Source organism: Pinus tabuliformis, chromosome 6 (assembly GCF_031772625.1).
Source record: "Pinus tabuliformis cultivar Carrire ecotype Pingquan chromosome 6, CPIR1, whole genome shotgun sequence".
Lineage (NCBI taxonomy): Eukaryota > Viridiplantae > Streptophyta > Pinopsida > Pinales > Pinaceae > Pinus > Pinus tabuliformis.
The window spans coordinates 1,030,962,514-1,030,979,538 of record NC_142292.1 but is presented as its reverse complement, the minus strand read 5'-3'; positions in this window follow the sequence as shown (position 1 = coordinate 1,030,979,538).

Here is a 17,025-nt window from a genome sequence, read left to right as displayed (position 1 = left end):
CTATCTCTTCACTAACCTGTAACCCCGCAATAAAACATTCAGCTCCTCTACAAAGCTGATTCACTACATTTTCTTTCCATTTTTTTTTTTAAATAAACCTTGATCCACTGCAAAATTTCTCATCTATAATCCTTCAAAATTATTGTTTCATGCTCGAGTTAGATGATGGAGGATTCCTTAAGGCCTCCCTTCTAAGAAGTCTTGGCCTATCGACATCAGCACATTATCTAGGTTCAAGACTAGAGTCCTTAGTAGTACCTTTAGGCTTGTATGCCTTAATGACAAGCTCTCTCGCCAGCAGTCATGGGAATACACCAATGTCCCTTGATCATTGGATCTTGCAAGTGGCTTGACATCAGCTCTTCTGTTTGCCCTTCGCAAGATGTACTTAGGTAGCTTGGCACTCATTGACATTAATGGTGAGTTGCCTCGCATTGGTTAACGACATGCATCAATGGTTGGTAATCCAAAGACTTCTCTTCATGCTCGACATCAAAATATTTATTCGCATGATTAGAATTGTACCATTGGGTGTTGTAATGATTGAATACTACATCATTTCAGAAGTTTGCAGCAGATCAATTTGTCATAATAGTAATAAAGATTCAACCCTTGCCATCAGCAAAAAGAACACAGAAGAAGATCCAAATTCCTTTGTTTACGTACTCCATGATCCAACAACATCAACAGCCACACTTTTTAGTGTCCACAACTCATGTACATTGAGGGTAAGTGAAAGTATGCGATTTTCTAATTTTTAGCCATCCAATTCCTTAAAATGCTTAAAACTATAACTTAGGAAAGTTCCTCACTTCCTTTTTCACATTGTCATATCTCCAGTTGGAAGGGGAATTCATGTTCATACCTCATATTCACATTTCACGATATATCACCTTTCATATGTCATATATGTCCTTTATACACATGCCATCCTAACCAACGTACCTTTCCAAACAACTACTATTGTATTATGATTCAAAATGTTACATGTTTCGAAAATGAGGATCATAGAATGAATTTCTGATTAAATGTTTTCAAAATATTTTGATGCAACACAAAAATAACAAAAGTATTGTTACACAAGAACCAATACTAATAAAAGTTTGTTGCCACACAAGAACCAACCAAATTAATATGTTGCAATCAAATATTTTTCAAAATGACACTTTGCAAAAGGAACAAAGATGTTAAATGATTATGCGAAGATGAAATAAGAATTAACATCAGCCAAAGTTCATATAAAAGGAAGACAATTCAAAAGATCAAATCATGATTAAAGTAAATCAATGCAATAGATTCCATGAGGACATGCAATAACTTTAGTTGGGGGTATGTTGGGCCGCCAAATTAACATACATTTTCACTCCATTTTCACCTTTATCCCCATTTTGTCACCTCATTTGATCACATTATAATTATATTTTCATTACCATATGGGTTCATAGTTTCATTTCCCTAAGTTATTTATTTTATGCATTTAAAGTGAATTTATGATTAAAAGTTAGAAAAATAACATGTATTTGCTTATACCTAAAGGTGGATTGAGTTTGCTGACATGTGTAGGTGATTTGGAAGGTTCCAAGATCTCCAAGACTCAAATTCAAATTCTCTTGAAGATTTGAAGGAGATTTGGGATAGGGGTCAAGCATATCTCATGGAGAAAAATCATGGATAAAGGAATATGTGTATCATATTGGTTGTAACCATATGAGGGATTAGTGGATCCCTGTTAATGAGTTAGTTGCTTAAATTTTTGTATAAATAGGAGCACCTCCTCCATTCCAAAAAGAGGACTCTTGGAGCATGTATCCAACTTATGATGGAATAGAATAAAGCTTCATTTTACATAAATTTTCTTTCTATAGTTTTAGATATAAATTGTGTTAATGTAGTATATGAATTTATGGAATAGCTTGTCACTTTGCTCTTAAGACAATTGAGCTCACTCTGAAAAGATCAAAGAAACATTTTATTTCATAATAGATCTTGTTTCAGTTAATTGCCTAGATGTTTGAGGATTTGTTTGTGATTAATGAAACATTTTAAATTAAAATCTTATTAGCATATGATGGGACAACCAAGGGTCTAAGTTAGGCTCTCTCTCTATTTGATTTGCATGATAATTGAAATTCATTCTTTTGCTTTTAAGTTTCAAGTTATTTCATTTCTTATGCTTATAAATGAATATTAGTTTAGTTTGGATCAGTATATGAGGGGACAATCAAGGGACTAAGTTAGTCTCTCTCTCTATTTGAATCTGAACAACAATTAAATTTCATTATCTTGTCTTTATTTCAAGTTTTTGGTTCTATGTAATCAATGATTTTTTTCAATCTATAATACTGTAGGGAAGGACAACCAAGACCTCCTCAATTAGGAGCCTCTTCCCTTGCATATTATATTGAATCAGAAATCATTTAGTTAGACATAGAGTTAGTTGCATACTCCTGCATATATTTTGTTGGCATCATCACAAGCTTACGAGTATGCCTGGTTGATAATTTAAAGAAAGCAATTTAAGCAATTAAATTGCCCAACACCAAGCAAGAGTCCAGACTTGAAAAAGAAAACACATTTATGCGGATTCAGACATATGTTATAAAACCGACACCTACGAAAGATAGCTCTTAAATGATCTAGGTGTTGTGCTCACTTCTTGGAATGGGTTGGAAGGTCATCCAAGTAAGCTTGAACGATATCCCTGATATCATTAAATGCGTAGTCCATGGCCCTTTGAAAATGTTTCTCCAACATTCTTTAAACCAAATGGGAGTTTTCGATAGGCAAATATTCCCCATGGGAAAACAAAGGATGTTTTGTGTTGGTCGTTGGATTTTATAGCAATCTAGTTGTAACCTAAGAATCCATCCATGAATGAGAATGATTCACAACTGGTGCAATCGTTGATGATTTGGCCGATGAACGGTGTCATATAATTATTCTTTGGACACACGGTGTTCAAGTCTCGATAGTCAACACATACGCAGATGGTTACTTATTTCTTATCGACAGGAACCAGATTGGAAACCCATTATGTTAAGGGAATGTGATAAACAAAACCAAGATGTAACAACTTTTCTACCTCAGTCTTGATGGTTTCCATTTTGCGGGGGTGGACCAGTCGAAGCCTTTGCTGGATAGGTTTAGCATTATCGTATATCTTGATCTCATGTTTGACAATAGATGGATCTATTCCAGCCATTTCCTTGTAAGACCAAGTGAATACATTGCAGAATCCCTTAAAAAGGCAGGTGAATCTTGCAATTTCCTCAGGATTGAAATCTGCTCCAATTTGGATGTTTTCCACGATGTTTGTCATGAAAGAAATATCAATGAGCAATGTCTTTGAAGTATTGCCCATGTTTCCTTCTGAATCCATAGTTTGGATAGTCATATGTGGTGAGGAAAAGATTGCAGGTGCGTCAGATGACATGATTTGAAGAGACATCATGTCCAAATCAGATATCAAAACATGATGGTGCGAGTCCTCTCAAGGTCACTATTCTAAACTCATGATCTCTCTAATAGCTTCATCTGTAGGTAGGACTTGATTGAGGGGATTGAAAGAAGGAGCAATTATGGGAGGGGTAGTGGTACCTTTGGCCTTGAACAATGTGACCAGAGACTCAGATGTATATTGAATGTCCTGGTAGGCCAATTCAGTTGGTGACAATGGCATTTGTTCTCCATAAGTGTTAATGTCTGAAGGGGCTGGTAGGATCTAAGGATCAGTTGTTCGTGAGGAATGGATGAAACCATATTGACCATTTGTGGAACTGCTGGTGGTAGAAGAGGTAAACAACCCATCAGGGAAGAGCCCTTCTGTAGACCGATATCGATACTAATGTAAGAGTTAGGTACACCACCCACTAAGGGTACAAAGCCAATTGGTAACGGGGAATAACCAGGGGTGCAAAAGGACAGTTGGTCCACTGTGACTACCTTTCCATCCAATGGAAATAGGATGATGCGAAATACAGCAGACACAATGGTAGTCATGGCATAAGTCTAACTGTGACCCAACAAGAGATTATAATCGAGATTTTTATCTATGACTTCGATGTTCACCATTACTGTTTTCCCATATAAGGTGATGGGGTAGCTAGCTGGGTAACCTTTTGGGATGAAAGTGTGGCCATCAAAAGCTTTAAGGGAATTCGACGATAGAGACATGGTAGGAGAACCTAAAGCGAGCCAACATGAAGCCGACATTATGCAGGTTGAAGCACCTTTGTTAATGATAGTTGTTGGGCATGGAATCCCCCCATGACATGTTTTGGGGCTCAAATCCCAAGTTTTGAGTTGATATTGTTGTAAAGCTCCGCGAATTGCGAGCGAAAAATGTATGTTAGAGTCATATGGATGTCCACGCTAGTTTTGAATGTAATGTCAGCCTACCCATGGTTCGCAGACCATGGAATTGGAATTGTATAAATAGAGTGAAGCTCTAAGTGTAAACGAGAGTTAGGGAGAGCGAAGTATGATATAGCAAAGTAGAAGCACAGAGCAAGTGTCTAAATGTGTCTTGGGTCGTAGAGTAGGAGAAGGCTCTGAGTTGAGTGCATAGAGGTCTAGTTGTCTATAGCTGAGTGTACAGACCCCTGCAGCTAAGTGCGTAGGGCGTCATTGAGTCTATAACTAGAGAAGAGAATAATAAAAGAAGTTTGGTCCAAATTCTATGTATCTGTTCTTGAGTTATTACATGGTTGATATCAATTGCTAATGTACTATTTAATTACCTGCGCGCACTTGTATGAATGATTTATACTGCTAAGTATAATTTACACATGCAAGTAAGCTAAGTTAATCAACTAATATCGGATTACTAGTAAGGACTTGGGTAATAACACTATTCGATCCCTGAGTAAGGTTGTGCAAAGGCAACACCTCAAGATGCGAGGAATGGGTAAGTGTGCATAGCAACGTGCACACAGGGTCGAACCACGGACCACTTGAACCCATCAGACATCTCTAGGGTGTAGAAACTTGGTTCTAGCACCCTCCCATACTACTTTGGGTGATACCTCAGTCCGCACTCCATGGACTATTACCGAAAGGGCCAGTACTAATGGGATTGGGTTGGCTAAATCACCTCTGAACCTCGGTTAGGCACGAACAAGCCAACACATGGTTCTATTGCCAAGACTAGGATCTGCATAAGGGATGTCTGATGTCGTGTCACTAGAATCTGACGAAGAAAGAAATTGAAGGGTGGATGGACAGAAAGATTCACGAGTTTGCGGCGTAGGAAAACAAGAATCCACGAGTATCAAAGGAACAGTGGTTAGAGTGCTACTTATATACGGAAATCCATGATAATTCCTTTGCATCCTTCCCCTTTGAGTTGTAAGAGTGCATCACGAAGCTAGCAGATAGTCAGGGAAGGTGTAGGCTCGACAAACTGACTGTGTGGACTCCAGAATTTGTGTGCAGACTAGAAGCATCGGAAGATAGGATCGCATGCATTGTGGACCATTGGCTCGATTGAATTTTAGGAGGGCTTATCACCGAATTTGTGGTAGATACTTCAGTCAACTACAGTGAGGCAGAACGACTCTTCCTCAAAGGACCGTGATGTAAGTACATTAAATCTTTGAACACTTGGATTAAAATGCTATTGTGTGAAAAGTGGGTTATGTGGATAAATTGATGGTTGGGGCTATGTGGGTTGGGAGGATCTATAGAAACGAAGGTAGCATAGAAATAGAAAATAACCCCTTGATTTCACCTCGGTGAGAAAGCAAGGAAGAGATCGTGAAAGTTTCACCAAGAAGTGCGATCAGTCTGATAAGGTAGCGAATTCCGCGCATACCACCTCCACCTAAACCACCACTAGTTTCACCATCTTCACCCCCATCTCTGCCCACACCACCTCTGCCACCACCACAATTCAATATAGGGAGCGTGATAAAATTATCAATATTCAGAGGAGTAGGGAATGAAGATATGAACCAAGTTTGGTTCGTAGTAAAATCTGTATGCGAAGCACAAGGAGTCATGGATGACAATATAAACAAAGAAACACTAGTAAGTGCATTGTAGGATCGTGCACAAACATGGTACATTAAGCATTCTAATGACCATCCAAACACAGGCATCGCAGATATCTAGGTTGCACTGAACAGGGAATTTTGCAGGCCAAAATTGGAGACACATTCGATTATTGGGTTTAAGGAAATCGTGATGCTTCTAGGCAAGACCCTGTGGGAGCTGGATTAGAGACTAAAAAGTATTATTTGCAAAGCCAACATGACCTTGATTGATGGAAAGCACCATGCATGATTTGTAGTGTCACTAATGCTGCATTTAAGGATGGTTTTGTCACAGTAGAAGTTATCCACCCAGGCCAAAGCTCTAGAGATTGCAATGAGAGTACACGACACCCCAATACAAGATCCTGGCCTGGGAGTCCAACAAATCGATACGCAACTGAAAAATTTCTGTCTGGAAATGCAGAGTTTGAAATATGATAGGACAACTCGACTAGAGGTGCGTGAGGAGGTATGGTGCATAAAAGTCAAAGGTGTTATAAAATTATATATTACCGAGCAATGGAACACATAAAATATTGCAGAAATATAAACACAGAAAATGCATAAAATAAGAGAGACATAGATATACGCGGTTCACCCAGTTTGGGCTACGTCCACCCTGAACAGCCAGTCCTTCCTTTCTATTATCCAGCAAAATGAAGAGACACAACCTACAACAGATCCACTGTAATATCCTCTGTTTTCTCTCTCAGTCTCACCTCTCCATTTCTCGCTCATAGAATACACATCTATTACACAGCCTCAAATACAATGCCCTCATACAAAGAGAGGGGTTGCCTTCTAGGGCAAAAAACCCTAAACTAAGCATAAGTTCTATCATCAGATCATCCACCTAATGAACGGCCCAGATTGACTAGAAATTACTATACTTTTACAAGGCAATTTTACATCTATTTTTAGCTTTGGGGGCGATGCCCTCAAGCCCCCGCTGGGGGACCGCTGGCCCCCAGACCCCCCAGCCAGGGGGGATCAGGCCCCCCGGACCCTCACGGGGGGACAAGTCCCCCCCGCATCCCCCCGAGTGGAGGGGTGTACAAACTTCCTGGGGTATACATCCGGCTGAAACAAAGACCTCTGAACAATCATGCTCCACACACAACAATCTCCCACTTGGAGAATGATTGTAGCATCTCCATCGCTGCTTCATTTGCTGGACAATGACTCCTCTTTGGACCTGGCTATTTCTCATCTTCATCATCATCCTTGAAGACCAATTGAAACTGAGCATATTCTCAGTTTCTCCCTGGTTACAACTTTTGTTAGCATATCTGTAGGATTTTGGCTAGTGTGTATATTTTCCATCTTCGACTCTCCATCTTCCAACACTGATCATATGAAATGGTACTTGAGCTATATGTGTTTAGTCCTAGAATGAAATGATGAGTTCTTTGCAAGCTGAATGGCACTTTGGCTATCACTTTATAACATGCCCATATCATGCTCCTTACCCAATTCACCCATAAACCTTTGTAACCAAATCATTTCTTTACTAGCCTGTATAGTAGCAACATATTCTGCTTCTGTTGTTGAAAGTGCAACAACACTTTGGATTTTTGAAACCCAACTGACAGCTGTTCCACCAACAGTAAATACATATCTTGTAGTGCTCCTCCTATTATCTCTGTCAACTGCCATATCTGCATCAACATATCCATGTAGAGAAATGTTTGCACCACCAAAGCATAATGCTTGATTTGTGGTACCTCTCAAATATCTGAGAATCCATTTCACTGCCATCCAATGTTCCTTTCCTGGATTATTCATCTACCTGCTTACAACTCCCACTGCATGTGCAATATCAGGCCTTGTGTAGACCATTGCATACATTAAGCTTCCAACTGCTGTTGCATATGGAACTTTAGACATATAATCCATGTCTTCTTGGGTCTTTGGGCACATTTCCTTACTAAGTTTGAAATGGCTAGCAAAAGGTGTACTAACTGGTTTTGCATTGTGCATGTTAAATATTTTCAACACCTTTTGTATGTACTCATTCTAAGACAATGTTAATCTACGATTTTTCCTGTCTCTAGTGATTCTCATACCAAGGATTTGTTTTGCAACTCCCAAATCCTTCATTGCAAATGAATTTGCCAATTTTCTTTTGAGCACATTTATTTCCTACATGTTAGACCCTACAACAAGCATGTCATCTACATACAATAACAATATAATATAGTTGCCATCATTTTTCTTTTTCAGATAAACACAATGATCAGAGTGGCATCTAGCATAACCTTATTCAGACATAAACTTGTCAAATTTTAGATACCACTGCCTTGGAGCCTATTTTAAGCCAAACAAGCTCTTCTTCAACTTGCACACTAGTTTCTCCTTCCCTTTCACCTCATGTCCTTGTGGCTGCTGCATATATATCTCTTCCTCCAAATCCCCATGGAGAAAGGCTGTCTTTACATCTAACTACTCAAGATGCAAATCTTCAGCTGCTACTAGACTTAAAATAGTTCTGATTGAAGTCATTTTGACAACAAGAGAAAATATTTCATCAAAATCAATACCCTTCTTCTGTGCAAACCCCTTCATCACAAGTCTAGCTTTTTACCTCTATTTTCCTCCATATTCTTCCTTCAGCCTGTAAACCCATTTATTCTTCAATCTAGTTTTTCCTACAGGCAACTTGACTAAGTCCCAAGTCTGTTTATGCATTAAGGAGTCCATCTCTTCTTCCATGCATACCTCCCACTTCTTCCTGCTTTCAACCTGCATTTCTTCTTCATAACATTCGGGTTCACCAGAATCAGTCAACAATAAATAATATAATGAAGGAGAGTACCGTTCAGGGGCTCTACTTATCCTGGTAGATCTTCTAACACCACTTTCAGGTGTTTGGTGTGCCTGTTGCTGTTGTGGTGGTTGTTGTTGTTGATTATTATTATTTTCAAGCACCTTTAATTTTTCAGTGATTTCATCAAGAACTGCGTATTCCTTGTTTTATTTTTCCTGTTTCTTTTCCTACAACTGATTTTTATACAAGACCTTTTCATTGAATATTACATCTCTGCTCCTAATGATTTTGTGATTTTCGTAATCATATAAGCGATAACCAAAATCATTAACACCATATCCAATAAAGGTACATTTCTTTGACTTTGCCTCAAGCTTTGTTCTATTTTCTTTATCAATATGGACAAAGGCCTCACAACCAAAAGGCTTTAAAAAAGAGTAGTTTATCCTTTTTCCTGTCCATGCTTCCTTTGGAACACCACCATACAAGGAAATTGAAGGCCCTCTATTTATTAGGTAAACAACAGTATCTACAGCATTTGCCCAAAACTGTAAAGGCAATCCTACATGCAATCTCATGCACCTTGCGCGCTCCATGATTGTTTTGTTCATCCTTTTGACACACCATTTTCTTGTGGTGTTCTTGGAACTATATTCTCTCTGCGAATTCCATGCTCTGAACAATACCTATTGTTACACAGTAATTTGTCACTGTCCCCCTGTCAGTCATCCTACTGTGTCAAGAATTCACAATAATCAAGTTCATGCCTTCTGAACTGGCCCAAAACCCACTTTTCCAAAGTTTTCCTCATCAGCGCGTCTGTTTCTAAAATATCCGCGCTGACTGGCGGCTCGTAGTGTATTCAGTGCGCTGCCAGCGCGGAAGCACATCACTTTTCCGCGCTGGTCGCATTTTATGAGCCAGCGCACCTCTCCTTTGTATTGGGTCACGCTGACATGACTTTCCCAGTTATTGAGGCGCGACATCAGCGCGTCAGTTACCTCATAATCCGCGTTGATCCTGTTTGGGCGAATTTTTTCCAACAGCCAGCCTTCCAGATAACTCCAGGTTTGGTTGTTGGCTTTGTGAGTATCGACTCCCTTCTATGGCATGTCTGTTCGACCCTTTGCAACCACTTCCCTCAAGGATAAGCTCATCCTTCCACCTTTTTAGGAGGCTCCTTCTCCTATATAAACTTCCACCATTACCATGAGCAGCTAGTTTGGAATAGCTTGGATTGTATAGAGCTTATAGTGCTCAGATTGCTGCTACAATAGGTATTTGGTGTGCTAGGTGTGGAAGTGATTGATAGCTTAGGGAAGGTTGTTTTGTGTTGCTTGTGTGAGAGAGAGTTTCTTGTCTTGGGAGAATCATTTCCAAAGGTGAATGCTTGAGACACTTGCTGACTGGCCCCTCCTGAGAAGGATACCGACGTCAGAACATTTGGTTGTACTCTTCTCTGTTTGATTAATAATAGATGACTGCTATTATTGTTCCATTCTCATTTGTCTATACAATGGTTAAATGTGAATTACATCTTTTCTGACTGATGTATGGTTGCTTTTATTAGATTTCACGCTTGCGTTTGTTTCCTCTTCGTGTGTGCAGGTATCTATTCGCGGGGATCGCGGAGGATTGTGACCAGCTAAAGCGAAGGAGCGAAGGCAGCATCTCTTCGTCAAACAACAGCGCTGGAATCCAAGTAGGTGCTCTTTACCTCTTATTTAATTGTAATTAGGAACATGCATAGCAGCATTGTTTGATTGTTGCTAGACCCTTGCTGGGCTAGTAGGGATCGCCTCTATCCATAGAGGGGATTTACCTCTCCAACAATTTGGCGACTCCGCTGGGGATGATGGACTTTTGTCTCTTGAGTCCACTTTTGTGTTTGAATTTGATTGTTCTCTCTTTTCGAGATTCTGGGATTGTTTCTCTGCTTATAAACTTTCTGGGTGCATCTGGGAAGTGTTTTAACTGTTAAAAGGTCTTTACCTTTGGTTTGGGAAGTTTTTGCTTTGGCTTCACTTGTTTTTACCCTCAGCGCGCTTTAATTCAAAACAGACGTGCTGACGTCGCGCCCTTTCTTCTGTGTTGTCCTTGTCATCGCGCCTGTACAATCAATAGTCGCGCTGACCTCGTTTTTAGAGACAGTGTGCTTTATCCGTGTGCTTCCGCGCTGACATCGCACACCTGCTTCTTTGTCCTCCCTGTCATCGTGCCTGTGTGATTAATAGTCGCGCTGACCTCATTTTTCTGAGACAGTGCGCTTTATCCGTGTATTTCCGCGCTGACGTCGCAAAGTTGCTACGGGACCCCTCCTGTCAGCGCCGAGTTGCTGAAGGCCACCCGCGTTGATCCTGTAAAACTTGATTTTGTCCAGATTAGCCTCCTGAACTTGTTGCTTTAGCTTTCCCCTCTTCTCTCCACTTGATTTGTGACTTGTTTTTCGTTATCTGAACTCTGAGCTGCTTGCTTGCGAAGTCTTGTTCCGCAGGGTTTCGTTTTGCTCATTTTTCGGTTTTGCAAATACCTTCCTCTTTGCTTTCGCTGCTTGGTTTGTGTTTCCGCCATCACTTTTACAGTTGCTGGATTGTGTTGAGTCTCTAATTGACTGGTTGTAACTCTCATCCTTCGGGTGTTTGCTTTTCTCCATTGATTTCGCACTCTAGCCCTAGGGCATCTAGTGGCCGTGTGTGTGTCAAGCCTTCCGTAGGGATCTTGTTTGCTTGTTTGACCAGCCAACTTCAGATTTGTTGTTGCACTTGTTCAGTGATTGTTGAAGTGTTTTTGGTCGTGTTTCCGAGTGGTTTTCGCTCCCTCCTTGTTTGAATCCTTGCTTGCCTTGCCGAGCTTAGATTACATAGCTCGTGCGAACTTAGTTTTCCTTTTGATTTGGAAGCTTTTGTTGGATGTTTTGGGAACTTTGTGTGCTTTCATTAAGTGATTTGCTTGGTGTTCCGGTTCCTCCAAATTCATTTAGATGCTTTGTGCCATTGAAAGAAAATCAAACTAGTAGCTTTGCTTTTGAGAATTGAAAAGGAAAAGAACATTTCATTGATTCGCATTTTCAAAAGAAAAAGTTTCCTTTCCTTGCTTTTAGCTGCATTAGGTTGTTGGTTTGCTTGTATTCATTTTGTTTGATCAAAATTCTTTACCTTCTCATAACTAGGATTCATTGAACAAAATGAAATTCTTTGGCATGTAGTTTGCATCTAGGTAATTGTGAGAGAACACACGATAGGACCTGAAATCGAAACTTAATTTCAAGATCAACTATAAAATGAACTGAATGAATCTAAAAACGCATTGGAACTAAACGCAAACATCTAGAAGTCTAGGTTAGAGACGTGTTTCGGCGTCTTTAAACATAGTCACTGTTGTTTCACATTAGGTTGGGTGATTCCTCCTGTGACTCGATAGTGGTCTAACACGGACTGCGCTCCCACCTACCGTCGCGTATATAGGGAGACCCCACTAGGCTTTTATCCTTTATCCATAGGAAGCCGAGTCTGCCGCCTTGTGAACCGTAATGCACCGAACACAGCATTCGGGAAGATTGACTATAGTACGGAAAGTCCTTGGCTCTCATACGATTGCTGAGGTGTATAAGCAGTTTTACGGGTTGCTTGGTAAACCTTATACCTAGAGTCTCCAGAGCAGTCACTTTTGATCCTTTTCGGACTCCCTAAATGAAAAGGTGCCTGTGAGCGTCTTGTCACTTCGTGCTCATTAAACATTCGAAGGAGACTGGAGTCATCTTTTCGTCCTTTTCTCGACTCTTGAAACATGAAAAGGTCAAGTTTGGTTCTTGTGTCTTAAAAATTAATTCGGCCACGATAACATCACCTGATTAGATCTTGTGTGCGTTAGTTTTGAGTAGGGTCTTTATCGTTAGTTTGCTTTAGGTTTTCTAAGGGGTCTGGTCATCCTGGCTGACCCGTCAACTCCCGGTCCAAGTGATCAAGGTTCTCCATCTTCTGTTGCTCCAGAGGTACCAGTTGTAAGCGATACTCTTCCCATTGTTCCGAGTATCCAGCCTATCAACGTACGTGCCCCAGGCGACGAAGATTACATAGAAGATTGGAATCCTATCTGGGGGCCTGATTATACCCCTCGTACCCCTCGTACTCCTCTCGGTATGTCGTCTCCAATGTCTACTTCCCCCATGGATGAGACAGCTTCCAGCACCGGTGAGACGCCCGTGGTGACGGACATTGAGACTCCGATCCCGGCTTCCTCTCCGTTCCCTCCACGATATCAATCAATGAGGGATAGGATAGCCGCTAGAACTACTTCTATGACTATATGGGATCCTAGCCTTATTGCCTCCACCGGGCCCTTTGTTTCGCAACCCCTTAGTACACCCCTTACGTCAGGGCTTAACACGCCCGTTACCTCAGTTCCCACCAATCCAACCGTTTGTGTAGCACGCTTGACTCCAGTCGTCAGTGCTATACTAGCATCCTCATCTGTAAACCCTGATGCTGGGCCCTTTCCTGGTGGCATTCCAGGAGCAAGGCCATATGATGCCCACGGACAGCCCATTGTGGACCCAGATTACGATGGTCCACTCTTTTATTATGATGTGAACGGCGAGTACCTCGAGAGCATTTCGGTCCTTCCTCATCGTCCTTTCGAAGAGAACCAAGAACCGTTGAACGTTACGTATGATCCCATTATTCATGTTTTCCATGGGAGCCGGGATCCTCCCAGATAGCCCCAAGGACCACCCTATCAAGGCCAGACGCCTTATGTGCAAACCCCTCAAGGGCAACCACTTTATGGCCCGCCTTACCCAGGACAATCTGGGGGCCCACAGGGACAACCCTACCAGGGACAACCCTCGGCCGTTGGAGGTCCGTCGTATTCATATCAAGGTCAACCTACTGGATATCCAGGGCAACCTGGTACTCAGCAAGGTTACCCAACTGGACAACCAGGGCAGCCTTACGTTCAGCAAGGCCAACCCAGTTTCCAGCAAGGGTACCCATCTGGACAAACTGGGTCAGTTTATAATCCTCAAAATCAACCAGCAGTCCAGCAGGGATATCCTCTTGGGTAGGGGGGGCAACCCTACTTACAACAAGGCCAACCTACTGCCCAGTCCGGTCATCTTTCTGGGCAGGGTGGGCAACCCTATGTTCAGCAGGGTCAACCCACTGCTCAATCCATGAATCCTTCTGGGCAAGGGGGGCAACCTGCTATACAGCAAGGCCAACCCTCTGCTCAGCCTATGCACCAAGGAGGGCAGCCTGCTATGCAGCAAGCCCAGCCCTCTGCTCAGTCTGTTCACCCTGGGGGGCAAACGGGCCAACCTTCTATGCAGCAAGGTCAACCCGCTGTCCGCCCTAATCGTCCATCTGGACAAGCTGGCCAACCTCGGCGTCAACCAGCTATCCAGCCAGCTCAGTCATCCGTTCCGCAAGGACAACCCTTGGTGGCGCACGGACAACCTGGTACCCAGCAAGTCTATCCTGCTGGCCAACCAGGTCCATCTCAAATCCAACCAAGTCAACCTTCGGGACAGATGGTTCAACCCCAGCCGGTTCAAGGACATTACTCTGGGCCTCAAACGGGTTATCAACCTTCTTACCAAACGCAGCCTGCCTATCAGGCTCCGTATGGGGCCCAACAACCATATGGCTACCAGCAACCCCAGGGGCAAAATCAGTTTGCTCCTTATCAAAATTATCAGCAACCACAGGTCACTCCTTACCAAAATTATCAATATGGTGCACCTGCGGGGCAAGCTGCTAATACTTGGGGAGCTGGGGGGCAGACACAGGGATAGCCGTCCGCATATGGCCAGAATCTGTACGGACAGAACCCCTACGGACAAACTCCCTATGCGCCAGGCCCTTTTGGGCCAGGTCCATCGGGACAAAGTTCTTACGCGCCAGGCCCTTTTGGGCCAGGTCCGTCCGGACAAAGTTCGTGGGGGCAACCACCATCTGGGTGGAACCCTAATGTCGCCTCGAATCCGCAGCCACAAATGTCCTTTAACCCGCAGCTACCATTCTTAGCAACGTTGGAACTGCCTGATGTGTCCAAGTTAACAAATGATCCTATTTTGCATAATCCGTATTGGCCACCGGTTCCAACCAAAATACCAGGTGACTGTCCAAAGTTTGATGGCAAAGCCGGTGAAGACCCTCAGGCCCATGTAATGACTTATCACCTTTGGTGTTCATCTAACTCATGGCTTGATGATTCTATCCGGCTTCGCCTCTTTCAGAGGACTCTCACTGGTTCAGCTGCTAAGTGGTACATCGAGCTCAATCGCGGCATGTTTCAAGATTTCAACTCGTTGGCTATGGCCTTTTTGACTCATTTTCAGTTACCCATTCGGTACGAGACTGGGACCCATCTTCTCACGTCTCTCAAACAGGATACGGCCACGCACATCTCTGATCATATACATGAATGGAGAAGGCGTCGTCGCTTGATTAAATTCTAGATTCCTGATCAACTCCTGACCGACTGGTTCACGACTTCCTTTGTCCCTAAGATTGCAAAAGACATTGCAATGGGAGCGTGTGTAACTGAAGAGCAAGCGATTGCGCGAGCTCAGTACCTCGACTTAGTGTATTCTCAGTCGGGTACTTTGTATGAGTATTTGCCAGATTCCCCAAGGCATGGACAGCCCAAAGCTCCACCAAAGCCTTCAGTTGATGGAGTCATTGGTTCTGTGAATTCGTCATCTAAGAAATCGGCCGCGAACCTTGGGAAGCAGAAACAGAATGCCTCTAACGAAAATGCTCCTCAGGGCCAATCTATTTCTGGGACTACCTCCGAGGTAAATGCCGTCCAGTCCACCGCGGCGGATAAATCCTCGAAAGGAAAAAAGAAAGGGAAGGCTAAAGATAAATCTGGACAGCCCAAGCAGAACCCTCCTAAACCTCCCTCCGAGGAAGGAGCCAAACGAAAGCCTAAGTATCCTTGTCTCATCTGCGAGGAGGATCACTACACCAAGGATTGCCCTAGGCGGTCCGAGGTTAGTCGACTTTTGAAAGGTGCTCCGGGGCCTCCTGCTGTGCTAAAAGAGCCTTTCCCTTCCCAGCAGACGCATCAGGTGGCAGATCCCTCTCAATCCTCTTCCTCGTTCGGTTCTCAAGTGTTCATGGCTGGAACGATCCCCATCCATGTTTCAACTCGAGCGAAAGATTATCCATCTCCAGCCGGGAAAGAGCCGGAGGTTCCCTCCAGCGCTCCTCCGTCCAGTTCTGGTCCCCTTCACATCGAACGGCCCAGCACTGAGACAATCCCCCGACCCCCTCCCAAAGGTGTACTCAGGAAGTCATCTTATAACCCCAATGCTCGTGCTGCCCAGCACTATAGCATTGTCGAGGACTTAGCTCAGGCTCCGTCTGCTATGTCCGCATTAGAAGTCCTCCAGAGCTGCCCCTCCCAGAGGAAGTCCCTGCTATCAGCGATTGGTGGCATAGACCCGGCAGATTCGGATTTAATTTCTTTCGATCTCGAGGGTTTCACACAGAGACTGCCTCATCAGGTGGCTTTCCTTATATAGGTCCTCATCAACGGCAAAACGATCCATCGTACAGTCATTGATGAAGGTGCCTCAACCTGCATCATGTCAGTTGCTTGCTGGAAGGCTATTGGCTCTCCTGCTCTGAGCCAGTCTCCTACGACCCTGGAAGCTTTCGATGGAAGAGAATCTCATCCATATGGTATCATCCCGCGATTGCCTATCTCTTTAGAAGGAAAAACTGTAGAGGTGGAGGTTGAAGTTGTTGACGCGAATCTCACTTACAACCTCCTCCTTGGACGAAGCTGGACATACGCCATGCAAGCCGTGGCTTCCTCCTTGTTCCGTGTCGTTCGCTTCCCCCATCAAGGAAGAATCGTCACGGTGGACCAGCTGTCCTTTTTTGATTCCTCTTCTGAAGGGAATGTGCCATTCGTGGAGCATACCTCCAAGTCATTAGTGAGTGTGGGTGCTGGATTATTCAAGGATCCCTCCTTAATGGGAGTCTTTCCCCTCCCACCTCCGAATCTCACCCCCGTTAACATGATTTCAGTGCGTTCTGATCCATGGGTTCTTCCTCCCTTGAATCAAGAAGACTCTTGGGGTGAGATGATGCCGTTGAGTCCTGCCGAGCTCAACTACATCGAGATTTTCGCTGCATCGGCTCCCCCTCCAGAACCTGCTTTTCCAAGCAGCGTTCCTGATTCATATGATCATTTCCATTGGCTGGGTGATGAGGC